The sequence below is a fragment of the Anser cygnoides genome, chromosome 23 (genome assembly GCF_040182565.1).
Source record: "Anser cygnoides isolate HZ-2024a breed goose chromosome 23, Taihu_goose_T2T_genome, whole genome shotgun sequence".
In the NCBI taxonomy this organism is placed as follows: Eukaryota; Metazoa; Chordata; class Aves; order Anseriformes; family Anatidae; genus Anser; species Anser cygnoides.
In genome coordinates this window covers 3,345,724-3,371,097 of record NC_089895.1, presented here as the reverse complement: position 1 = coordinate 3,371,097, position 25,374 = coordinate 3,345,724, and the positions used below count along the sequence as shown (strand labels likewise).

The 25,374-nt window shown below is 45.7% G+C and overlaps 1 protein-coding gene across 5 annotated transcripts in view; it reads left to right on the top strand.

Annotated features, from left to right (window-relative positions):
• The first annotated feature begins 19,288 nt into the window (after positions 1-19,288).
• DISP3 (dispatched RND transporter family member 3) overlaps positions 19,289-25,374 on the top strand; it is a 114,260-nt gene continuing 108,174 nt past the window's right edge. For 3 of the 5 annotated variants that reach the window (XR_007164675.2, XM_048067431.2, XM_048067428.2), the window contains exon 1: positions 19,289-19,412. The gene's annotated coding sequence lies outside the window, so the exon portion shown is untranslated. The remainder of the gene's footprint in view (positions 19,413-25,374) is intronic. The other 2 variants (XM_048067430.2, XM_048067429.2) reach the window with 2 other exon arrangements.

The window sequence follows — 25,374 nt, the reverse complement described above, 5'->3', positions numbered from 1 at the left end:
AACAGAGTCCAAATCTAACTAGTGCAGAAATGATATTTTCATGAGGCTGAAAAAAAAATCAATGAAAGCAGTTCATTTGACTTAAAGTCTTCCCCTGCAAGATCTGATTTTGCTACATTTTGCAAGTTTGTAAGAACAAGGAAAGCAATAAGCTTTTTATATTAGCCTAAGAGAATCAGGTATTCAAAGCTACGGAGAAGTCGATTTTTGTCTTACTGCAGGTCCTGGTTAGGCTAAATCTTCTGCATGTCGTGGAAAATAGGAGAGAGAGATGGTGATTATTTCTGTTAACCCCTATTGGACGGGTCATCTGCTCCATACAGAGATGTGGAACCTTGCAAACAAGTAACGGGTAAAGGAAGTTAATGGCAGTAACCGGTGCAACGTGCATGTCCAGCACTGGAAGTGACGGAGGTCAAGCACTGGCCCATGGGTGAAGCAGGCACAAAGCCCGTGTGTTCAGCTACCGAGGCTGACAAGTCGAAGACGTCTGCAGAACCAGAGCTCAATCCTCCTGTCACGGGTGGCATGTTCAGCCTTCTGGTGCTCCCCCGTTTGAGGGAATCTAGTGCTGGGTCAGTAGCCAGTTCCTTGACTGGGAAATGCAGAATAGCCCAGCAGTTTTAACAGAGAAGGCTAGAGTCTTCTTTCCTCCTCTTCTTTTAGGGAAGGATGGGAAGTTCTTCAATCTGTGCAGGAAGCAGTGCTTTGTCACTGGTTTAGCACAAAGAATGGAGAAGATACATGTTTTAAGGTGTCCCAGTAAGCCAAAAAAGGTGGCTTCTCCCTGAATCGACTGATTTACTGGTGGTAAAGGGATAAACCGAATGCCTGTTCCCTATCATGGGCAAATTCAGCCACTTTGCATCCTGCACAGTCTCTGTTTGCAAATAAGGCTGTGAAACATCACCACGCTGGGGGAAAAAGCAGTTTCTCAAACTTTGACCTAACGGAAAGATGGTCTAATAAACCATCTTCCCAGTCCTGTTAGCCATTGTCCCAGGGGCTGATGAAATGATTTTGGATAGATTATTAATTACCCTCTGTGTGGCAGAAGGCCACTGTATGCCACAGCTGAGTCGTATTTTTACCTGTGGGGAATAGCTCCACTGCTGTGTAAACCTTAGCTCCAGTCAATATAAATAAAAGAGAGGATGGGAATAACATGCTAAAGATTCATTTGCTTTTTTATGTTCTGGAGTGCAATAAAGCTTTAAGAGTATATTTGGTGCTGTGCCATACCATTCTTCATCTGGTCTTCCTTCCTTAAATTAATTCTTAAGTAAAAGTTAATTAGCCACCCAGAAACACAAAGCTTCCTCCCCAGTGATGTGCTGTAAGCTTTCTATAAAGTTTCTCTCTGCATTATTCCCCCGTAGTGTCCCTGCTTCCTCAGACCTTTGCAGCTGAGGGTTTCAGGCAAAGGTGGGACATCATTTATACGTGGACAGTGAGAGGAGAATTAAGGGGAAAGATCAAGAAGGGACTTGGAGAGGACAGATATATTTATGATACTCAGAAGCTGAAATCCTCTCTAACTTCTTTGTGCCAGAAAATTTATTATATTCTTTTCTTTCCCTTTTTTTTACTAGCTCACAAAGCAGGAATCACATGCTATTCTGTAAGCAGTAAGGGGTCAGTGTTCACACAGAACTTCCCTGCCTCTGTTCTTCTTTCAGCAGCGATAGCCTGAATTCTAAAATCCATATCCCTAATAATTTTCAAGGTCACTGGATCCCAGGATTTTAACTTGTACAAATTCAAGAGAAAGGATGAGCTGGGGAAGCTGAACTTACACTATCCCAGGCTTTGTAGTTCTTTTGTCAATATCCGTGCATTAAAAGTGCACAAATCCTGCTGATCTCTCTCTTATATGCAGGGAATTTTAGTATTTTATACAGTGCTGATTCATCCAGAGATATTCACCATTTTTACAAAGACTGTGTGACTCTTATGACTGAAGAGATGGTGACTGCTCCACTGTGTAAACTTTGCATGTGCCTTCTGAGATTAGAAATGCTTTGTATTTGTCTACTGGCATTCTCCTTGTCTTGTTCAGAAAGATGTCCTAGGAAACCATAAACAAGAAATTGGTCCGTGCCCAGTTTATTTGTGTTTAGGAGTCTAGTTTTGAACAATGCTCGTGGCCAGAAACAGCCACGTCCTAAATTCCTTTCTCCCTTTCTGCAGCCTCTGATATGTGGATCCATGCGTGAGACGCACCTAGAGACCGAAGAGTACTGGGCTGAAGGCAGTGGCACCAAGGTGTTTGTGCTTTCTGTGAGTCGGGAAGGAATGAATGCATAAATGTGTATGAAAGTGATGCAGATTCCCATTGAGAGTTAATTCATCTCTAGATGGTGAAGAAAAGCATCTAATTTTGAAGCTCTGAATGTCTCCTGAGGATTGAGACGTAACAAAACCAATATCAATCTCTCCAGCAGGCTAACCCACAGGAGAAGAAAGCTGATTGTTTTGTAGAGATCTGTATGCTTCTGTGTGTGGGAGGGAGTGTTGTTTCATTCCAGCTTGTGTAAAAAGCATCTTATGAAGAAAAAGTTAAAAGGAAGAAATGTTTTCAGCATTTACTTTAGTGAGGCTTTGTACTTTCTAGGGAAAACTGAATTTGATGTAGATTCTTTTTCTTACAATCAAAACCTGAGCATCCTACACACCATTCTGCTAACTGTTTTTGGGGGAAAGTTGAAATTCTTTTGAGGCTCTATCTGTGTGTGGGGAAACTGGCTCCGGTGACAGGAGGGCTGTTCACAACACTAACACTCGCATTTGTAGAATGCTGATGGCCAAATAGTCTGTGGCCTGTTCATGTCCTTGCTGTGAAACAAGTCCAAAGAGACCACGGTGTTCCAGCAGGCACCGCTTCAGCTTTACCGGGGTGACAGCCCACTCGGGCAGGAAAGGACATTTGAGTGCTGGGAGCTCTGCACATGAGACTGTCTGTAAGAGATGCGGACAGCTGCATTATTCTGTGTCCTTTGGGTAATAAATCAGCCCGGAGACCTTGATCACTTCAGGGACCGGCTAGAGGAGGAGTCATTTACAATGACAAAGCTGATGTGGGTGGACAGAGAAGTAAAGGCATCAAGATGAAGGCAGTGCCTTGAGGAGCTCTAATGGCCTTATAATGCATTTTCAGAGCCCATTCCTGGCTGCAGTTCTACAGGTGGCAGCTGAATCAGAGATGGAAATGAAATAGTTTCATTATCAAGTCCTTACACTTCAATTTGCTATAAATTGCTCCAGTCACTGCTAAGTGAGTGACAGGGAAGAGAGTCCCATGGCTTGGTGCCTAGCTCATGAATATCATTTCAATCACTGCTCACTGTAGACATCCTGGATGGGCAGAATAGCAGGTCTATGTGGTTGCAAGGCAGGAGTGAAATGAGCTGGAAGAGCTGTATAAGCAAGCAAGACTGGAAATGGAATAAGGCTCTGCCAGATCTTTGCATAGTCCTAGATCTGCAAGGTCTGAATCCTTTCTGGGATGTGTCAAGGGTCCTGCTGGTCATGAGGGAGCCAGTTAGCAAGCAATCCATTGTACTCAGCCCTGTCCCCGATGCCCCATTAGCTCACTGCATCACCTAATGCTAGTCCCCGTGCTTTGTCCTGGAGCAGGGCTCAGGCTGATGCTGCAGCTTATCTTATTGTCTCACCAACTGGGATTCTGTGCTTGCTAAAGTTCAAGGTTGGGCTATAAAAATCTGTTCCAGTCTGAAGTCTGCCATAAAACTGGTTGCACACGAATGGATGTATTTACCAGGCTGCAGGGGGAAATGAGCTCAGCCATTGATAAAGGAGAAAGTCTTGGTTTCTGACAGATTTTTTCTTTGTTTTATTTTCAGCATAACCTTTAAAAGTGTCCGTATTTTTCTCATGCAGGCTGTTAGCACACTTGTTAGAAATTCTTTTTACCTACTGCAGTGCAAACCTTTGTGGTCTGCAGTGAATTGGCAAAAAAACAGCAGAACGTCATCCATGAGACAGCACTGGCGTGTAAGAGGATTCAGACAGATCCCTGGCTGCTCAAAAGGTGCAGTTAAGAACTTGCAAAATCATCCGTGTGCAATAAGTCTTACCCATATGAACAAGCCAGTGGGTTTGTCTGATTTATCCCCAGGAGCCATGAGGGTTGGATGTTCTTTTCGCAATGTTCCTTGTGCTGCCACAGCCAATTTAGAGACCTGGAAGGTGACAGCATTTTGTCTGATTGTCCATGATCGTTATTCCTCTTTCGGCACCAGTCTTTGTCTAGTGTCTTATTCAGAAATGAGCAGTTCCTTGAGGATGCTTTCTTTTCCAGAGACACATTCCTTCTCCTTGTTAATTGGTAGAGTCCCTGTACCAAACATTCAGTGGTTGCTGATAGCAGCAGTACTACCAAGAAGACATCAGATATTGTCTGGACTGTGAACTTCATGGGCCTCTGTGAACTGACCCTCACAAACCATTGTTGATTCGGGCTCCTTTTTTTAAAAAAAGAAAAAAATGATTTTATTTATTTATTTATCTATTTTTTGTTTAGAACTAGATTTAAGCCCAGCAATGTTTCCTGTTTATTTTCTCCTAAGATGGGAATAGCATGTTTGACTTGTTCTTTGTGCTCTGATCCCGTTTGTGAAGATGTTTTACAAGAGCTTGGTTCCAGTGTATTTCCAAGCTCCCCTGTGCCATAGCCGAACACTTCACGGTCCTTGAGAGATGATTTTGTGATGTAATACAGGTTCTCTGTGAAGAACAGAACACCTCCCCATCCCCATGCTTTTCTGCTAAATGCTACTGCCTGTCAGCACCATAACCTCGAAAAAAACCTGACAACACAGCAGGAATACTACCAAGACAAGTTATCTTCTGAGCACCTCATAGTGGACTGCTGGATCTGGGCTGCAGAGGTATTTATCTGGCTGTGTTTAGGCAGGAGCAGGCTCTCGTGTGTAAGCTAGCACCCTTTAGAGAACGGACTTTATGATTCTCTGTGTTTGCAGGTGTGGTGGGCTGTTGTTCCACAGCAGGAGAAAGGCGTGTGCCACTGGCTCTTCCAGTGAGAAACCCAAGACAGAAGCCAATCTGTCAGCACCTGACTTGCCTGTATCTGCACCAACCTTACTTTTCCCCTCCTGTGATGATTTCCAGATTGTTACCTTCCTCTTGCAAGCAGTGTTGGAGCCTGCGCTGGGTCATGTGGTGTCAGACTAATTGGGCACCTTCTGTCCCAGCAGAGTAAACTGAGATCATAACCTTACGGGGATTAGGAATCCAATTATCTGGAGAAACAGCAACCAGATTGAAATATCCCTTCTAACCTCTTATTGCTTAATATTCCAGACCTGTTCCACCTCCCTGCACTGGAAGTTTCAAAAGTCACCTAATAAAAAAGATTTGAATTTGCCTTAAATAGCTTCCATAAAGATTATTATTATCTACTGATAATTCCATCTCTGAACCTGTCTTGAATACTTTCTGGATCTAGATGAGCCAAAGAGAGCTAGCTGATGGCTTTAAAAGACTACACTTATTTACAGGTCCTCTAGCGCAAGGGCAAGGCAGATGGCTTGTGCGATTAAGCTGTGTTTTTCGAATGCCTAGGAGGAGACTTTACTCTTCCTGCCCCGCCATTTCCAGTTTGATTTATGGAACTCACCACTGCATGACAGAACTGAGAGCTAGCTACAAGAACAAAACTGAAGACAGGGTTGCAGATGCAGATAAAAGACAGATGCTTCATTATATTGGTAGTGGTGAGCATTTAAACCTTTGCAAGGTTTAAAATGATCATTGGGTCAAGGAGAGGTTTACCTACACTATTTAGCAAAGCAAAAGCATTCAGCACTCAACCAATCTGCGAGAGCCAGAGCGAATGGCTCTTTCTGCAATGCATGGCAGAGGAAGATGATTTGGGTCTGTGAATCCCCTTTTGCATGTATGTGACAGAAAAACAGACGATGTCAGTAAGGGGGATTCAGAACCGTGTGTCGTCTGCAGCAACCTACTTGTTTCTGCTTCCAGAAAGAGTGTGTGGCTCTCTGGGTTCCCTGTTTCTTGGGTGAGCTACAGATGAACAGGTACATTTACACAGTATGTAATCCCATGGAGCAGTACGATATGGAACAAGTAAGAGAATATTTGAGAGATGGAAGATGCAGGCTAGCGAATGGGAGTGCAAGATGTGATCCAAAAGCATGTCAGTTTTACACTGAGGCCCAGGGAGGCTTGCGTGAGCTGAAAGCACATCTGTTTCCTAGCAGAACATTTGCCAAACTACTATTTAAGGATCTGCCTTGCCTGTAGATTTCTGCAGAAAAATCTGTGTGTGCCAGACTTCCACTCCTGATCCAGGAGATGGTAGTGGAGGAAGTCAGGGAAGCTCGAGAGTGCATGATTGCAGCATGTCATGGGAATGTTTCCTTCTACTTGTTTGGTCTGACAGGGGGACAGACATGGTGGGAACCCCAGGAACAGGAGAAGCACTGTGAGACACTGAGATTATTCCCTCCTGTACCACCACGCGTTGTTATTCTCCATTTGCAGCCTCGCAGAACCTGTTCTAGAGCTGAAATGAATTTTGTGATGTACTTACTGCTTTTCATTTTGGCCTTAGATATTTTTCCAAATTTTTCACTTTCTTCTCTTTACCTGCTGAGGCAGACAATGCGTGTCTTCCCCGCTGCTCCGGGGCTGCCGGGCAGCACTCCTGCAGTCACTGAAGACAAACAGCAAAGTTGGAAGAATTCAGGGGCAGTAATGAGGAGAATGTGGATCGAATCATGGAGGGCCCTGGCAGGCTCTACTGCTTCCACTGCTTTCAAACAGAGCACCCCTGGGAAACAAGCACCCTATGAACAGTTGTTTTCCGTAAGTCTTTAGGGAGCAGCGTGGAGGTGTGCGTTTATTTTGGTGGCAAGATGGAAAATATTAGAGCAACAGGCAGCGTACAACAGGCTGTTCCTTAACCTGCCCACTGCTTGTTCTCTGTAGGATACTGGTCTGTAGTGGGAATTTTCCCACCAAAGGAGTTAGGAACATGTATAACTTGTTCTCGTCTGGGTTTGGGGCACAGAGGTTGCTACACCCATTGTTTTTTATTAGTTTAATCTATGTTGAAGTCTACAAATAAATGCTGGGACCCAGGTGGAACAGATGAGATGTGACTAAGTTCCTGGATGATCGATAATGAGCAGGGACTGGAAAATCAATTGTGTTAATTCCTGGCTTGTCACTGGGATGGAGAATTAATGAGAAAATCCGTCTAACTTAATGGTATTTACACATTATGCAGAATGTGATAAAATTGTCCTCAGGTGCCGCTTGGCATCACAATTATGGGATTACTGTAGATCCAGAGGCAGGAACAGAAATCCACAAGCACAAAAACTCCCTTCGCAAACAACAAACAAGTGATGACTGACTAGCTAGGAGGGCTGGAGAAAAAAACAGGCAGGCATCATCCTTTTCTTCTTGTACTGCACACTTCGGGACTGATTGCAGGGGCTGTGACGTTGGTAGGTGATGATTCGTATTAAGTGTGGCGCTGTGCTGCTGGTAAACACCGTGCTCTGGGGGAATCCTTCCCTCCAGGATCTTAAAGCTCTTTGTAGACAGCAGGGAGGCTGCTCACCTCGAAGTGCAATGGGTTCTATCAGAGTTTGTCCCAGACAAGCAGCAGCAGTATGGCACTGAGGGGGAAGCAGCAGTGCTATGTTCCCTGTGCTGACCTGCCAAAGAAGTCTGGCAGGAAGCAGGAGATGGCTGGCGGACTCCTGCCGAAATGTGTGAAGCTGTCAGTAGCTCCTCTGCAGCAGAGAGCACGCGTACCTGTTTGAACGAGTGGCGAACACTGGGCTTGATCATGAGTGACAGGAAAGCAAATCCATCTCCCCAGCTGCCTCCTGCCCGCCAGGAGTTAATCCAGCCAAGACGGCACCGGTATAATGGATGGTGTCTTACTGTATAAGTCATTCACAAACCTCGTGTACTCAGAACACCTGCATCCCTCATGCTTTTCTTGTCAGCCCCCAGCTCCTTGCTGTCGTGCTTCCCGTGCCCTCCATCCTCCAGTCGTTGCTGAAGTGTGCTGAGTGCTTAAAATCCCAGCTGCTCCCAGGGCTGCTGAAAGGGGAATAAAGGGAGATGCTAGATAGAGAGTGCCTCGAAATGTGTTTGGTGGCTTCTTGCTAAAGATTTGGTGCAGGCTCTTTTCTCTCCATCTCAACGTGTCAAGGTCTTAGTTGTGCTGGAAAATTTTAGAAGAGAATGATAAAAGGTTCTTACCTCTGGCAGGCAGACTGCTACAGGGACATGAGTCAGACAAATGGACCAGGCCTCAAATACCTCCAGAGCTGAGCTCTGCTGTATCATGAGCCACATTTTATAGCCTAGAGGTCCCAATTTGCGAATCTTTTTTTTTTTTTTTCTTTTTTTCTTTTTTTTTTTCCTGTGCTTGAAACTTCAGAAAATTTCTACAGGACACGTGAAGTCTTGGTTACCTCCTCCATGTTGTGTTGTCCTGAGGTTTTCTATAAGGGTCCTTCTCTAACTTTCATTGCCTTTCTTTGCATCAGCCAGATGCTACTGCTAACAAGAGATGTAAGGAGCCTCTTTGCACTGCAGTCTGCCTAGCAAGAAAGGGACGCAGCTTTTTCACAGTTCTCAGGCTGCTTTAGCAAAGCTTCACATGTTGTCCTCTCTGTTTGCAGACTTTGAAAGTGCTGCTGTGTTGGATGCAGCAGGAGACTTGTCTGACAGCGGTTGTTTCAGAGATCCCATGGTAGGGGTCTCTGATATGCTGATGGACAATGAGCAGAGACAAGCTTTCCAAAGCTTTACTGTGTGTAATTTGCTATGAAAGAAACAAAGAGAAAATCCAGAATGAAACAATGTGGGATATACTTTTTGGAGATGCAAAGGGGTGATCTTTGCCAAGATTCAAATTTAAACCAGCTATTTTTGCAGATGCTCAGTAAAATCCTGGACTCGGGCAAAGGCAACCTGTGCTGTGATTGCATTTGCATGCTGGAAAGGAAATACCAGAGCGCCATGAAGAAAAGCAGCTGAGATCCTCTTAGTTTGAACTCTGTCTCATGCGTGGGAGTATTTCTCTCTCTGTATGTTACCTAACTGGGAGGAATCGATAACACTGTAAAAACAGGATTTCTAGGGTGTGACTGTGTTTCGTCTGGCTGTAAACGTCAGTTCTTCCAACTCTGAGAGCGTTCAGGAGAATCTCTGTGCAATGCCAATGCCAGTGCACTTGCAATACACGGGTTGTGTCATTCGATGCTCTCCGGCGAAGGGTAATGGCTGTCCTTGGCCTCCCAGCTGTGCGGTGCTGCATCAGCCGGGGGCATTTGGGAGTGGTGCACTGAAGCAGCCTGCTCAAGTCCAGCCATGAATTGGTGGGGTACCAGGTGTAAGGTCAGGAGGTGAAGCTATTTGCTTGTCCTTTATTTTTCCTGCTTTTTTATTATTATTATTATTATTATTATTTATTATTATTGTTCATTTCATGGTGAAGGAAAAATGTGTTTAGGGGTAAGGAGGACAATAGGATCATTCTTTGCTGAGGTGCTCTGAGAAATCTCTAAGCGCAAAGGAGTTTGCCCCTGTACCGCTCCTGTTCCTTGGAACTCCTCCCAAAGGAAGCAGCTTTGGACATGTGGCCAAGGTGTTGGGGGCTTAGGGAAGGCGTATTGTTTCCCATTCCGAATGTAATCAAATTCAGCCCTGACAAAGCCAAATGAGGTGGTTGCTGTGGCTGCCAACTGTAATTAAGAGCAGAACGCTCTCCGAGTAAAAAGAAAGTGAAATCCCAAGAGTTGTCAGTTCTCTTCATTTCTGACAAGTCTGTGGAAAGCTGCCTCCTTAATCCCCAGGAGTCTGGAGGCCCTCTGCCTTCATGAGCTCCTGCAATGCTGCGTCGCACCGACATCAGGCAGGAAGGGCACCGAGCAGATTGTGCTCTGCCTGCACGCCCTGACACACAGGTGTGCTGCCTCATAGGGCGTAAAGGCACCTTTGGCTGGCTCCAAGCTGGATCACTTGGGTCCAGAAGAGACAATCCGTAACGATGTCCGATACTTGGCTGATGCTGTGTATTTTGCTGCCAGCAAAATCTCCTCTGATACATTGCAGGAGGGGATTCTCAGGACTGAGAGCCTCCAACGGTAATATTTAGTGCGGGTCTATGCCCACTGCAGTGATCTGTCCTGGGAAGAGAGGCAAAATGCTACTGAGAGAGATAAAGGCTTGCTTCGTACTGAGGTTTATGTTTAGGAGGTAAATTACAGAAGAAACTAGTGGTTAAGGCATTAGTCTGCAACTTGCGTGGTAAATTCTGTGCTTAGTGGCAGCTGTTGTGTCTGACGGAGGATCAGTTGCTTCCCTTCCCTGGTCTTGGTGCCATGAAATGGGCGTAATAGTTCTGCTCGTCGTGCCGGAGTGTCGTGGTGATAGGTCTGTTACGACGGTGAGGTATGCAGTTACTGCTGTGATGAAAGCTCTATCAGTAATTAAGATGGAATTTCAGCTGTTTTTCTCCCTAGGTGGTTTCCCCAGGCCTGGTTTTGGGATAGGGCTTGCTGATAAGAAGCAGAACCAGGGCTTCCTTCCTTTTATTCTGCTCTTGTCTACAGGGCAATTTCACCTCCTTCGGTTGCGGGCTTAATCACTGGAAACTCTGCAGCGCATGATAAGACTGTGAGGCGAGCAAGATTAAAAAGCAAAGGATTAAAATCTAAAGGACTCATCCGCTATGTGCTCTGGAGAATCTGCTCAGACTGAAGCCTCTTGGAGATGCTGCGTGGATCTCTATATTAGCGCTGACAGGAGGAATGTCGCTGTGTCTCTATTAGCAGGCTGAGCAGCCATGTTCCTGACCTTGAACAGCGCTTCGGCAGCAGCCTCTCCAGACCCTTGCTTGGAGGGAAAATGCCGTGAAGATAAGGCGTGAAGAGCTGGAAGCTTGAACTGAAAAATCTAGAGTCTGGGTAACAGAGTGTGTTTGATGGGGTTAACTTCGTTTTATTTCCTGGGGCAACGATAACAAGGCTTACTTTGATTTGGTGTTTGGTTTCTTTTGAGAAAATCCTAGGCATTGCGGACTGCTCACGAGCATGTCTTGTGGCTAAACGCAGGCAACTACATCCTTCTTATGCCTTTATCTTTGGGAAGTGAGTAGGACTTACACCAAGTGCTACCTCTCAGCTCTGAGAGTCTGCAAAAGAGGGGCACCTGTGGTCTGCTAAGGAAGCAGTTTGTGGCTAATCCACAAGCGTTCAGAGATTTCCTTGAAATTAGTGGCATGAACTGCTCAGGAACTGAGAACGAGTGGTGGCAGGGAGAAAGAGGGGCATGGGAGTAGGTTTGGGAAGAGAATCTTCTATTGGGGAGTAGTGAACAAAATAAAAATCTCAGCTTGGCTCTTGCTGCTGAGACTCATGCTTGGATGGGCCCTTGAAGGCATTTGTAGACTTTTATTTGGCAGAGTGGGATGTGTATCAGCCTGTCCTTTGAGATGATAATAATCCTGAATTGACTTTCAGGGAAAGCTACCTTTAAAGCTTAATTCTTTAAAGGCTGGAGCATTTGTAGAGACTCATTATCTGGTTTCAGAGGTTTCCCTCATCTAACTCCACTCCTGTCTTAATAAGGGATAAATGTGTTGTCTGCCTAGGTTTTAAGTTGTGTTGGAGAGTGGAAAATGATGGATTTGACCAAGTAACAAAACTTGACGTTCATCTTAGTGAAGCAGATATTAAAATTCTTCAGCAAAAAAGAACCTCTGTATGCTTCAAAAGCCTGAAATGGCTGAGAGGCTGATGAGATGTAACAATAGGAATAAGGGAAAGGTTTATTAGCAATATTCCAGGAACTCAGTGTAGCTGAATAACTCATAAATCTTTCATGAATCTTACAAAAATGAGGGATGAAATTCTAAATGCTGTAGATATATATGTATACAGATAGATACAGATACATTTATTTTGGCTAAGAATGTCTTGGTAAATTATTATCACTTTAAATTAAGGAACTATCTGGATACGATTTATATTATTTTTTTGCCATCTGAGAATCTATTGAACATTTTGTCTCAGAGAATTGTGATCTCCCTCGATAGAAGAAATGGGAAGTAGAATGTTTTAAATATTAAACAAAAGATTTGACTGTGAAATTGTTACTCCAAAGCGGGAGTGGGATAAAGCAGGTAAACGAGATTGCACTCCAATTTATTGTGGAACCTCTGCGATTTCAGCCAGCAATAAATAATCTGATTTGTGCTCCTGATTCCCTGCTGATGGCCCAGTAAAACGTCTCCAGGAAACGAAATTTGCCATTCTGCCAAAGAGGGGGAGAGCAGGGAAGAGCAGCTGGAGGATGCATAACCTGCATTTCTCTTTGGGTCTGCATTTTTCTATCACAGTTGTATTTTTATATCATTGTATTGGGGTCTGAGCCAGATCTCACTGCAGCCTATGCTCAGAACTCAGCACTGCAATGACCTGCGACCTCAGGCAGCCACACCATGCCCAGGACGGCTGAGCACAGACCAAAGAGAAGAGAATCAACCGAGCACTACAGGATAGCTTAGTGGAAACATCAGGCTGAGGGTTTAGTGGAGAAGGGATGTTGAGGAAAGGATGTAATTTGGAGATTTCCAGGCTTACAAGAAAGTTCTCTGTCTTATTCCAAGTAGCTGTATTTCTTCCCCTGCTGGGAAGCTAATCCTCTTTCATCTTCAGAGCTTTGCCTGTGATTCCAAAAGTGTGTCAGCCTCAGTGCCAGCATGTTAGCTGTGCATGGGGGCAAGAGGTCAAAAATCATGAAAAATGATATGGCAGCAATTGCTTTCTGAGCAGGGAATGAGAGAGAAATATGCTAGAGACTTCCTTGGCCTTGTTTCCAGAGGTGCCGTGCATGGAATTGGAAAGATTTAAGGGTCCATACAGAGGATCCTCGTTCTCTTCCCTAGCCTCCATCCTATTTTAGTGTCTGTTCCCTCAGTACCTCAAGGCCCAACCTTGGTATCCTTCTGCTGAGAAACTTTTTCAGCAGATCGGGTTAGAAGAATGAAGATACTTTGCAGTATCCCTGATCGAAGCTTTGGGAAGCTCGCAGCTGAGGAAACTTCTCTTTGGGTGAGATGGCCGTGGCTTTCTCTGCTTCTGTGCAGGCACGCAGCTCGATGCTGCGTTGACCCTGCAGAGAAGTGGGATGGCACCCACAGCAGCCTGAGAGCTGCCACGAAATCCTGGGCTCACAGGAACTGCCCTCTGACCCATGGTGCTGTGCTGTGCACGTCCGTGTTACATGCAGATATGAAGGCAGCCAGATACGCAAGGAAAACCACTGCTTTCTTCCTCTCTGACATCTTTTTATTGGCCTCTGGTGCTCAATTTAACAAGTGCTGGTGGAATGCCTTGTGCTGGCGGCTTGGGAAACCGAAGTGCTCTGCTGCTGCAGAACATGGCTAGGAGTAGCGCTGTTCCTCAGGCTGCACAGTCCATGTGGTTCAGCCAAGTATCAAGCATCCTCCTGTAACACTGGGAGGCCAGCCCGTTCCCTGTGAGATGGCACCGCTAAAACGTGGTTAGTTCCTGACAGCCGTACGGCTGCAGGAGGGAGCTGGTGGGGGAGATCCGTCCCACTGAGGGCAAGAGCCAGGAGCTGTCTGTGGTGAACATAAAGACAATCCTTTGGGAATCTGCTGGGCTATGGTGTACCTTGGATTTTCCTCTAGCTTTCTACCTAGCCCCCCAACTACCAGTGAAAGTACATTCCCGTGATGTTGTAGCCTATGCCACACAGCAACTGTGAGGTGCTGACAAGCTGTGGTTACTGATATCTTCTCAGACAGAAAGGCTTTTTAGTCCAGTGCTGTTCAGTCCCACATCCCTTGTGTCCAGCACAAAATACCTTGCACGCAGTGTGAGGGTTGGCTGGAGACAAGGCTTCGGTTACATCACTAGATGGAGCTCAAATTAAGGAAATACTTGACTTCGAAGCCCCAAACATACCATTGAAGAAGCAGTTTTTAGAAGCTGGTGTGGGAGGGGTGGCAAAGTAAGGAGCATGTGTTAAAGATGGGGCGTGCTAGAGAACGTGCTGCTAGAGGCACGGAGCTGAGGGCTGTTGCTTTTAACAGAAGATTTAAGCTTCAGTCCAACAAGGCGCACAGTTCTGTGAGGAGCTGCCATATGCCAAATTTATGGATAATTTGGGCACTTGTCCTAAGAACATGTGGAATTATGACTGATAAGGACAATTACTACAGGACAATGGCTTCTTGCCCAGCACAGGTGTACGTGGGCACAGCGTCTCTGCGGGCGCAGAAACATCACAGGATGAAAGGGCAAAGAGTCATCTGTTTGCACCGGTTTATTTCAGCCTTTCGCACACCCCAGGCAAGTTGTCTCACTGGTGGCACTGGGAGGAACGTCCTTTCTGTATGAGGGAGGTGTTGAGGTTGACTCCTTTGCGTTCCCTTTCCATAATGTTCATACCTTCCAGTCTTACCAGGCAGGCAGGAAGGAAATTTTAAATTCAGTTTCTGTCAGCTTCAACATCAGAATCAATCAGGGAACTCATTGTTTGCCGAATCAGACAAATGAAGCAGAAATAATTCGAAATGACAATTGTAACTAAGCAACCTAGCCTGACTAGTGAGTGGTATAGAAAACGAAATTAGTGGAACATTTTGATAACTGATTTCAGGTAACAAATCTGTTAGATTTTAAAAAATCTCCCTCTCTCAAGAGATATTTTTCAAAATAAGGAAGAAAAACTGGTTGAAAAAGTTGGTTTTTTTTTGTGTTGTGATTTACCTGGTAAGTAAGCTCTTTGGGGCAGGGGTCATCAGGGATGGTTTTTTTGAGGTCATATTGCGCCTAGCACATGGGGTACCCTCTGACACTTGCAGCTTATGCATGTAACTAAATTCAAACAAAGGAAAGTGGGCTACAATCAGATTTTCCAAACTTCATAAATAGATTGTAAAGGCTCAACAAGTGTCTAGTATCTGAGCATTATGTATTTTGGGTTAGTGCCCTTGCATCATGATAAATGTTTATCGGTCAGTCATTTGTTAATGGATAGATATTTAACGTTTGGTAGCCACATTATTAATGCGGTCCCAGTATACATGGTGATGAAATGATGAAATGAGAACAGCACTGGGGTAAATGTGCCAAAGCTCAGCATCCTCGCAGACTCCTCCTGCAACCCATCCCATCCCTGGTGCCACAGGACTGGAACTGTCCTCGCACTTAGAAGTCATTGGCTTTTCTAGGTACAAATCAAGAGGGAAGCCTCGTGGGCCAAAATCATTTCTGCCATGGTTGACCTGGCTCAAGCAGAACCACACCAAGGATAGATCTGTTCTCTTCTGCTATTTCTCTGCACCTCCGGGGCTTGAAAGTCAGCGAGGGAGTGATGGTATCTCTTGCCGACCTCGTATCTCTTTGATGTTGGAGTCCTTCTTAAGCCTTGGGCATTAACAGCCTCCTCCGCAGCCAGCCAGTGACAGCAGCAGCGTGTAGTGGCTGTAGTATCATTCTTTAGTTTCTTAATAGCACAGTATAATGACTAGCTCTGTTACCATATCACTGACACAGAGCATTACTAATTATGATGATTAATGGGTTTAATTCGCTTAGAAAGAATAATGTGCAATAATTCCATTGTCAAAGCTGAAAATCTGGAGTTCCAGCTTCGGATCCTGTCAGCACTGTTGTTACAAACCCTTTTGTGTTGGAGAAAAGTCACCGAGAGATGTTATTTCCCACATGTTTTAGAACACAAGCTGCACTGGGAATTCTCCTATCCACTAATAAGGCTGCTTTGCCACCAAAAGACTGCTAGGAGAAATTCTGCCTTATTTTTTCTTTCATGTGCTTAATTTTTTCTTTAATGATGCTTTTGTAAACAATAAGAAATATTTATTGAGGTAAAGGGGTCTGCTGTTTTCTTGCAGTGGTGGAAGAGAGAGAGCTCTTGCTGGCAAAGAATAGGAGTGGCATTATTCCTTTTGAGGCTGCTGGGCAGGCTCTATAGAGCTGTTTTCTAGCTCCCGGGCTGGCTGGTACTGCCTGTCTCCTAGACCTGAAGGAGCAGTGTTGGAAGAAATTGCTTACCTCAGGGTAGTTTCATGCTATTTCTGTCAATGTGCAGTTTGAAAAATTCATTATCTGTAGTGTCAGAGCCTCCAAGGAAGATCAGGGCCCCGGCTGAGTGGTGCAGAAGGGGTGTAGTCCCTGTCCACCCCGCTCCTCTCCAGCCAGCCTGGCTGCTTCTCTGCTTCCTTCCCACTTCAGCTCTGTCTGCCTGTGACTTTCCTGTACCAGAGGGTTACCTTTCTTAGATCAGCAAGATCACTTCTGAGCTTTGTAAGCCCGGCAGAAGAGGTCAGATACAATGCACTATTGTCTGTGACTCAGGAATCTTTGTGGCTTTAATTGTTGATTTAATTATCGCTTCCTGTGAGCAAGAAACATTCCCCAGACGTAAAATAATAGAAAAAAAAACACATTTCCTCTCTCAGCTCTCTTTCTGAGATCTGGCTGCTCTGTGCTCACAGCAGCTATAAATAAACCGCACTTAAGCCCTGGTGACTGTTTGGATTCTGGTGAGTCACCCAATTGATACAGCTTTCATCAGTGTATCTCTGCCTCTTCCCGTTGCGTATCTAGTATCCCATTTTGTTGTGATCTGCGCTCGTGTCAGCACTTTGTGTGAGGCTCCGTACCTGGCGAAGAACTAGCTCACGTGCCCAGAGCACTGCCCGTTAATCCTTAATGGGGCAGAAGCATTAACAAATTAATCGCTTTGTGATCGAGGGGAAACTGAGGCAGGGAAAGGTCACCTAAGGCCTCCCAGCTGATCGCTGACCAACAGGAATAGCAGGAGGCAGCCATGTCCCCGTAGCTGTCGAATGCTGCTTTCTGACTTAAACCTGCTGTTATCTGTGCTGCATGCGGCATAGGTGATTGACCTTTCTGCCCAAAATCTCCCGTTAAGCTGCTGTCTGGGGCAACTGCCCTTTAATATTGATGCACATTAAGGTCACAGTTGCTTGCTCATGATCCTTGATAGGAAGGTGATATTTCTCAGGTACACTAGAGGAAGGAAATTGGAATGATATACAGTATTTGGCAAGGACTTGTCATAAATCTGTGATTTTTACCAGCCAAACCCGGCTCTCATTGAAGCCCATACTTAGATTTTTCTGGCTTCAGCAGGAGTTGTATGAAGCTATTATGCTGTCAGCCACTGGTGTGATGAGGTGCTGAGTGCATTTAAATAGGACACATTGCTCTCTGCTTCTTGCCCCTGTCAGTAGATAAGTATCAGAGGCTTACTGAGGTGGAGGCTGCATGTCAGTAATGAGCAAAAAGGTGCCTGATATATTCTGCAAGGCACCTGGAGAGTCAGTTCTTCTGGAGAAAAGCCCTGGAAGAAAGAAAGGATATCGCTGCAGTTATGAATATCCTAAGAACCATGACCCGGGCAGCCTGCCTTGTCCTCGCTGAGCTGTTCAGAGCCGGCGTGGTGTGCTGCTGGGGTACCCCAGCAAGAGAGCTGCCTCTGCAAAGCCTTTGCTGTGTGCCCTCTTCTGCACCAGCCTGCGCTGCGTGCTGCTGGGCTTACATACCTAATGAGCTGTCAGTGTGCCAGTAAGCTTATTTAATTCTCCAGCTGCATCTTCAGCTGCTTGCTGTAGCCATAAAATGGAATTTGAAACCACCCACAGGCCACTGCGACAGGGAACTGTGCTGAGGTCTGACTCTCACCTCCTGCACTCTCCCTCCTTTCCTCTGTTTTCTGTCCCTGCTTGTGAGCGGGCTCTTCACTGCTAGCAGAGGCAGGGTGCAAGATCCTCACCGAACCTCCTGCTTAGCCCACAGTTTCAGGCTGTTTATCCCATCACTGCCCCTTCTTTCCCTCCTAACTCCAAGTCAGATGAATCTGACAGCCAGCAAAGCCTGCCACTGCTGTCCACTGCTTGCTTTCCAAGCGTTCTTCCATCACAGTGCTCAGCTGCAGCCTCTACTCCTTGTAAAGGAGTGGGGCTGAGTGAGCTGGCAGAGCAGAGCGTTGGACTAGGCGTTAAGAGAATATCTGTGCACTTCAGGAACTGACCAGTGAGACAGAGGACAACTCCCGTGTCTCTTCCTTCTCAATTGAAAAATAGGACGTGCCTATTTTTGCCTGTTTTTCTATAAAATCTCAAAGGTGTTGATATAGAATAAAAGCAGTGCAGAGAGGCCCTAATTTAATTTGGGATCTTTAGAAATGCTGCAATAGCCAAAGGGGGTATTGTGTAGCAGAAAAGAGGGTGATGTTGATGTATATACGAGTTTTTGCTGGCCCAGCTCTTATTCAAATATCCCTTGAATCTGTCTCCCTTCAAATGAAGTGGAATTTTCAGTTTCCATTTCCTCTTGCTCCACTGAAAGAGTTCATAGATAATGTTCTTGTTTGTAGTCCTGCCAGGAGTTTTTTAATTACCTGTATGGTTTTATTACATAATGGGGAAGTGTGCTCTGTTAGGCTATTGGCATCTTTGCAGGAAGCAAACAAACCTGATGACATCCATCAAGTTGACTAATTACAGAGAGTATGTTCACTTTTTTCAGTTTTCCTGGTCAATACTGGCACTAGCTCTGCCTCCTGGGCTCTGAGCCTGGCTGCTCACTCAGCCAGTGCTTACCCTGCTGCCTTAGCAGTTGGCTAGTTGGGAGGTCAGGGGGGCTTGATGGTCCTGAAAGAACTGGAAAGGGAAAGGCAAATGCTATAGCACCATCCCCAAGAGCCTAGGACACACACGATGCCCACGTTCTGCCCTGATCTCTTTCTGCAGTATTTTAGAGTCGGTTCCATCTAGATGTTTGTACCATAGGTGATTTTAAGAGAGTTAGGAAATGCCTTTGGCTGGTTGCACTGAGGCAGGCTGGGTATCTATTCTGTGGAGCCTTCTGAATTAAACATCCATTCCACGTGTGTTCCCAGTTGTAGGATGCTGGGTATACTGACCCAGCGCCTGCGTTTCAGGCCTTCGTTTAGAAGAAAAAATGTAGAAAATGAGAGCTCAAGTGTATTCCCCTGCATATCCTCACCCTTATGTGCTCAATTACACCTGTCCAAATAAGGTGTGAAATGCTACCTCGTAGAAGGAAATCACTTTGCACCGTAGCTAGCAATATGGTGAAGTGCAAAGTGGGAACAATCTAACTCAAGGCATGGAAACAATGACGCTCTCTCTGCCTTTCAATTATTGCAGTGTATTGCTGAGGAATCGGGACAGCAAGCCATCTTTCACAGTGAAGTACTTCAGTGACGGACCGAATGCACTCTCAGTACTGGAAGAAATATTACATCGTCATGGTAGAAACAGCATTTTGTGGGTAAGCCTTCCTTTCACTGCTTGCTTATACAAATCATAGAATCATTGAATGGCTTGTATTGGAAGGGACCTTAAAGATCATCCAGGTCCAACCCCCCTGCCACGGGCAGGGACACCTCCCACTAGACCAAGCTGCTCAAAGCCTACCTGGCCTTGAACACTTCCAGGGATGAGGCATCCACAGCTTCTCTGGGCAAATGCTGCAGACCAGGTCACTGCTGGCCTGTGCAGACCAGAAAGGCAGAAGACTCTGTTGAGCAGAAGAGAAGTTTAAGAAGAGTAAGAGTTTAGGAAGACCCTCCTCTCTAAAGCATGATGAGTCCAAATTTCCTCATACAGGGGCATGTGAGTGGAGATCACTGTGAATGGGGTAGCCATAGGAGAATGGTAGAAAAGCCACGCATTCCCCCACCCAGTGCCTGTCACCTTTCCTCACCGCAATGAGGACCTTTGGCAAGTGAAACAGGGTCTGATGTGCTGACATGCTGTTGATCTGAAAATGGCTGTATCTTGGAAAGTCAGAGCAAAGGATCATAACTGAATCCAGCAGGCGCAGGAACCCAGCTTAGGGGCTGATTGGTATTCAGCTCTGGTGCAAAGTGCTTAAGAAAAAACTTATTAATTTCCCCTTCCACAAAGAGCGGGAGTGCGACAGTAATCACAGTATCAAGTCATAATAATAAAAAAAATTCCATTGAAAATAGCAGTTAAGACTCTGGAGGGTTCAGCAGGGGAAGATTGTATTAAGATAAAGTAGATTATAACACTGGCGGACATTAAAGGTTGTCATTGTATGGTAAATCACATCAGGAAGTCACAAAAGCTGCTCTTTACACAGTCAGGGATAGAATACCCTGATATAGCACCCGATTTATCCTCTGCCCCTGTTATACCATCCCTGGCAAACAGGTAGGTAGAAGGAGGAGAGGAGGAAGGGGAGAGACTTGCCAGCCAGAGTGGATTTCTGAGTTGTGGTTTTGGGGAAGGTGGGTGGGACCGGGGTGGGGCCAGACACATTGGTCCCTTCCCCTTCTGCGGGGTGCTGGGGCTCTGCGTACTTGCTGCAATGCAGAGGTATGTATTGAAGCATTGCCACTACCCCTTCTCTCCTGTGGAGTAGCAGCAGTGATCTGAGTAGGATATACGCGGCTCGAGCACCGTGCGTCCCACAGGGGCCATCCTGTGCTCCCCTTGGTGATGGAGGCTGCCAGCTGGGTTTCCCTGCTCATCACACTGTCTTCTTGCCGTCACAGTAGCAGCAGCCTAGCAGCAGTCCCCAGTCCCCAGTATGTGCATATCCAGGCTGGAACATAGCCCCATCCCAGTCCCACTTCCCGAAGTGTCCCAAGCACGCCTATCTGTCTTTCAGCTGTCTGAACCCTTTAGAAACCCTCCATGCTCTCTCCTTTCTCTGCTCAAACTAAATTGCCAAAATCTCTTTGATCCTTACTTAACAATTACAACCCAGGAACAGTGCAAAAACAAATTTAAACCTTCTGGGCGTTACTAGGTGGGACTTTGTACATTACACGTCTTGAGCAAAGCCCTTTCACTCCTGGGACTGTGTGTGCTGGTGAGTAGGTAAGACAAGGGCTCCCAGCTCCCTCCTCCCTGGCCAATGCTGTGTGTGCATCTTCTCAGGAGTCTGACCCAATTCTGTCTCAGATGTGGATTAAACTAATACCTAACACCAGCCCCCTTCCCATTTTGCAGCTGAGTGTTTTCAAACTCCTGCCTACCATAGTCCTGTGTCCTTGACAGGTCTGCAGCTGAAAGGCACCTTACATTCTGCCCCGGATCTGGTGGTAATGTTTTACCAGGTAGTCACCCCAGCAAGAGGTGTTAACAAACCTGAATGGACAGAGCTCTGCGAAGGTCATTTTCCCCCCAGCACATTGGTTTTCTTCTGTACAGACTCTACAGACACCTGCAAAAGATTCTTTGTAAGTGCGGTTAGTGTTGCTTTTGCAGGTGATTTAACTGTAGCAGTACTAGATTCCTTCCAACAGTCAGAGCAAGCACTGTGCCCTCCAGGAGCCTGGGCAGAAGTTGGAGCCCTGTCCTTCTCTTGGCACAACCAAAGGTGACCTGCTCTGTCACCATCAAAGACCAAAGGTGGCCTAGAGACCCAAGGTGTTGTCTTATTAAATTCGATGTCTGACAGCAAGGTCCCAGCATGACAGATTTGGCTTTTGTTTTCTGGTGCCATTTCCCCGAACAACATTTTTTTCAACTTTTTTTTTCCTTTTTTTTTTTTTTGTCAGATCAAGCAAATATTGTCTTGACAGTTCTTATAAACATCATTTGGTTTGGAAATCTGTGTGGAAGGAGCATCTCTCCACCTCTTGTGAACATGTAGGTCTTGCTAAACTTACACAAATGTCTCCTGCACAAATGTGCTTCCACACCTAAAATGTATGCTTTTTTTCTTCCCCCCCCCCCGCCTTTGACACCCTGATCTCTCTAGTCCCAGGTGAAGAGTTAGTATGCTGGTTTCATTAGTGATTCTGGGTTTTATGATCCTGGGAAGTAAGAAGTATAATGTATATTAAGTATAATAGGCTTTTGTTGAGATGAATGTTAGCTTGCTAAGAGTAACTTAGTAAGTTGTTCCACCTGCTAATATGCACATTTAGGAACAATTTTAGAGTGTGAAAATATTTAAAACGAATGCTAATTTCAAGCTGAGAGAAGGATGTTTGTGTGGAGAATAAGAAAGCCAGGACTGGGCAGGCAAGAACCAAACTGCGTTAATTTTGATTCTTCTGGTTCAGCGGCATTGCTATGTGTGTTAATGTATTTCAGATCTTTGGCTTGTCATGCTGTTTTATGAGCTCTCATGAGGTAGAGGGAGAAGAGAAATAAGTAGCCACATTGCTAAAGGAAGTCAAGGGGGAAACGTAAATAACAAAATGAAAGCTGTGGCAACAGCCAAAGAGCTGGAATGAGAATGGCATAACAGGTTGCATATTGTAAATAATCACTATGATTAAACTGCATGATTTCACCTACCTTGCTAATGCCTGGTTTTCAAAAGAGCAGCCTGGATTCACCCAGGTGCTGAGCTCTTTTGAAAATATGGAGCCTGTTTTGTCACTGAGTCTGTGCCCATTCTGCCAAAATCATATTACCCCTCCTGAATATTAGGGAAAAATTGAAACTCTGAATTTATCCCTGATACTTCTTCCCCAAATGTTGAAGCAGATGCATTTTGCTGATACAGAGTTTTTGAAAAGTAATCTAAGCCTGCATGCAAAAGCACTCAGAGGAGTCAACATGAGCATTTATACACCTCCATGATCTTCAATTGAAACTGTTCTATCTGACTTAGCTGACCAACCGCAATGGAATAGCTGCTCCAGCCAGTGACTTTTTATCAGAATTTTATGTCCAGAGCAGATAAACTCAGTGAACAGCTCTGAATAATGACTGCACTTCTGGCAAGTCTGTTTTCTGTCATTGTAGAACCACGACTTGTACATATTCATCCTTATACAACTCTGTGAGATGTGACAGTGCCAAGGAGTTGCATCTGGTATATACAAAGGAAGCTAAAGAGGTGACTTGATCACAGCCTTTAAGTACAAGGAGAGAGATTTCTGATAATAGAAAGCTCATTAATCTAGCAGACAGTGGCCATGGTGAGATCTGGTGCCTGGAAGTTAAATAGCTAGAAGGGTATCTAGTCTTACTTAGACTGGAAATGAAATTTCGACAATGCAATAATGAGGTATTGGAACGGCTTGCCTAGGATTGTAGTGGAGGATCTGTTACTGGAACTCCTTGAATTGGTGCTGGGTGTCTTTCTAAAAGCATGCAATGGCTTAGGTGGCTAGGCTCGTAGGAATGAGGCAGCCTGTTTCCTCGCCGTTCTGTTCGCTAGCTGGTGCAGGGTCTTGGCTCCCCTCATGTGAAAACCACCTCTAAGTTTGCAGTGAGACTTTTCAACACAACTGGCAGAGTGCTATGAACCCGATTCTGACCGTTCATTGCAACTCTGCTTCTCAATGAGTGTTGGTATTTGAAGCAACAGAGAAGCCTAGAGCCAAGAGCCTGGGGCAAGGATAACTGTGACCTAGAGCAGAGCAGCCAGAAGTGGTTCTTCTGGAGGTACCCTGATAAAACCGAGCTCTGCCAGCTTTCTCGCCATTAGGAAGCTGTCACATCTAGGTCATCTCTACCTGCTTCATGTAAGCTGTTTTCCAAGCACTTTCCTGAGCGTTCTGTTTTGCTCCCTCAGGGGAATTCCTACAGCGTTTCCCCAGGGAATCTCCCTCTGGATCTTGTGCCCGATATGCATTCCTCACATGCTGGGAAATGTAACATACCCAACCTGAAAGTGCACATACAAATAGACTCACGAGGCTCAATGTTTGAGGGCTCAGTTCCATCATACCCTGTTGTCAGAAGCCTAATGAGCTGTGTTATTAAACAGCTCTACACTGTTCCCTTGTGCTGCTGACAAACATGGCCAGTGGGCAAAGAGCAGCTGAACTGCCCGCTTGTATTGATTTCTCCAGCGCTCACAAGTTCCGGATTGCATTGCGGACGGAGTTAGCACGTTAGTGACTGCACAGAGCCTCTTCCCACATAGGGAAGGCAAATGTGACCCCCAGAAGTTGTTACATCCTACAGACTGAGGAAAGGAAAGGCGCTCGGCACATTTGTCTCAGGAGAGAATGTACCTTGTGTATTTTGAACCCAGACTCAGGGCATTGTGCAGGTGGGGAGTTTCTCTCAAGAAACTTCCCTTGCTCTTGTTTTGCCAGATTTGAGGCTGAGCTATCACTGTGATTTCTGCAGTGACAGGACATGCAGTCCCAAAGGGCATGTTCCTGCTGTATTACATACTGAAACACGTTGTCAGTTCCTTGGAGAGATTGCAGTTGAGGTAGGTAAGTTAAGCAGTGGGAAGTGGAGAATCAGAGGCATACAGTTGTCCATTTTCTCTCGCCTTGGTTGGCTGGAGGGTGGTTACTCCATCTCTGTTACACATTATATTAAGTCCCAGTTCATTACTTGCTCACGTCTGTACGCCTGGGCCTGCTGTGAGGCAGTGCCTGGGAGCCCGAGGCTGTGTGGTTGCAGTAACACCTGAGCAAGCACCTGCCTATTGCAGCCCTCCTGCCCTTGTCCCAAGAAATACACGGGTCGAGTCCTGCTCAGAGGACAGAAGTCAGCACTCAGAAACAAGAAAGTTTTGCTTTCCTGGGAGAAAGAGAAAGTTTGCCTCGCTGCCGAGCAGCAAGTTCTGAAAACTCCCATTCCTGCTGGCTCAGAGGGAAGGAGGTAGTGTCCAACTATTTATCCCTCCTAAGGGCAGTCTTGATTTAGGAGAAAGGAACAGGAAATAGCAGTGGTATGAGGCACATGCAATGCAATTATGGCGATATAAAACTAACAACAGGCACATCCTGAGTGACAGAATGAGGCTGGGCTGTGTCTGGAGCGTGGTAGGCTGGTGCCTGAGCTTCATGTGCCCCCCTTGCCTCGTAGTGGGGTGTGCTGCAGGGAGCTGGAGCACCAGCAAGGGGGTGACAGGGCTGTGAAGGAAATAAATGTACCTGCACAGAGTGCTGCCCCCGGGAATGGCTCGCTATTAATAACAGTAATAACATATGCCAGGATGTGGAAGAAGCATCTTTAGTAAAGTGCTGATCACTGCCACTATCTGGGGCAGAAACAAATTGAAAAAAACAGTTTCATTATTTTATAATGCACAGCGATGCCACTTTTGTATTTTTTATTATTTCCCTGTGTTTGAATTTTGTCTGTAGGGGGGCTTTCTGTTTTAAGCAGTCCATGCTGCAGATTGGCAGGTAAATTGTGGGGTGACATGAAGGAGAGCGCTCAGCAGCCCTAGCCAGCCGTAACTACAGTAGTCAGAACAGAAAGGCTCCAGAAGCGAGCTGCTCTGGAGTCTTATCCACTGAGACCTGTCCCAGTCAGCTTGTCCTCCCTGT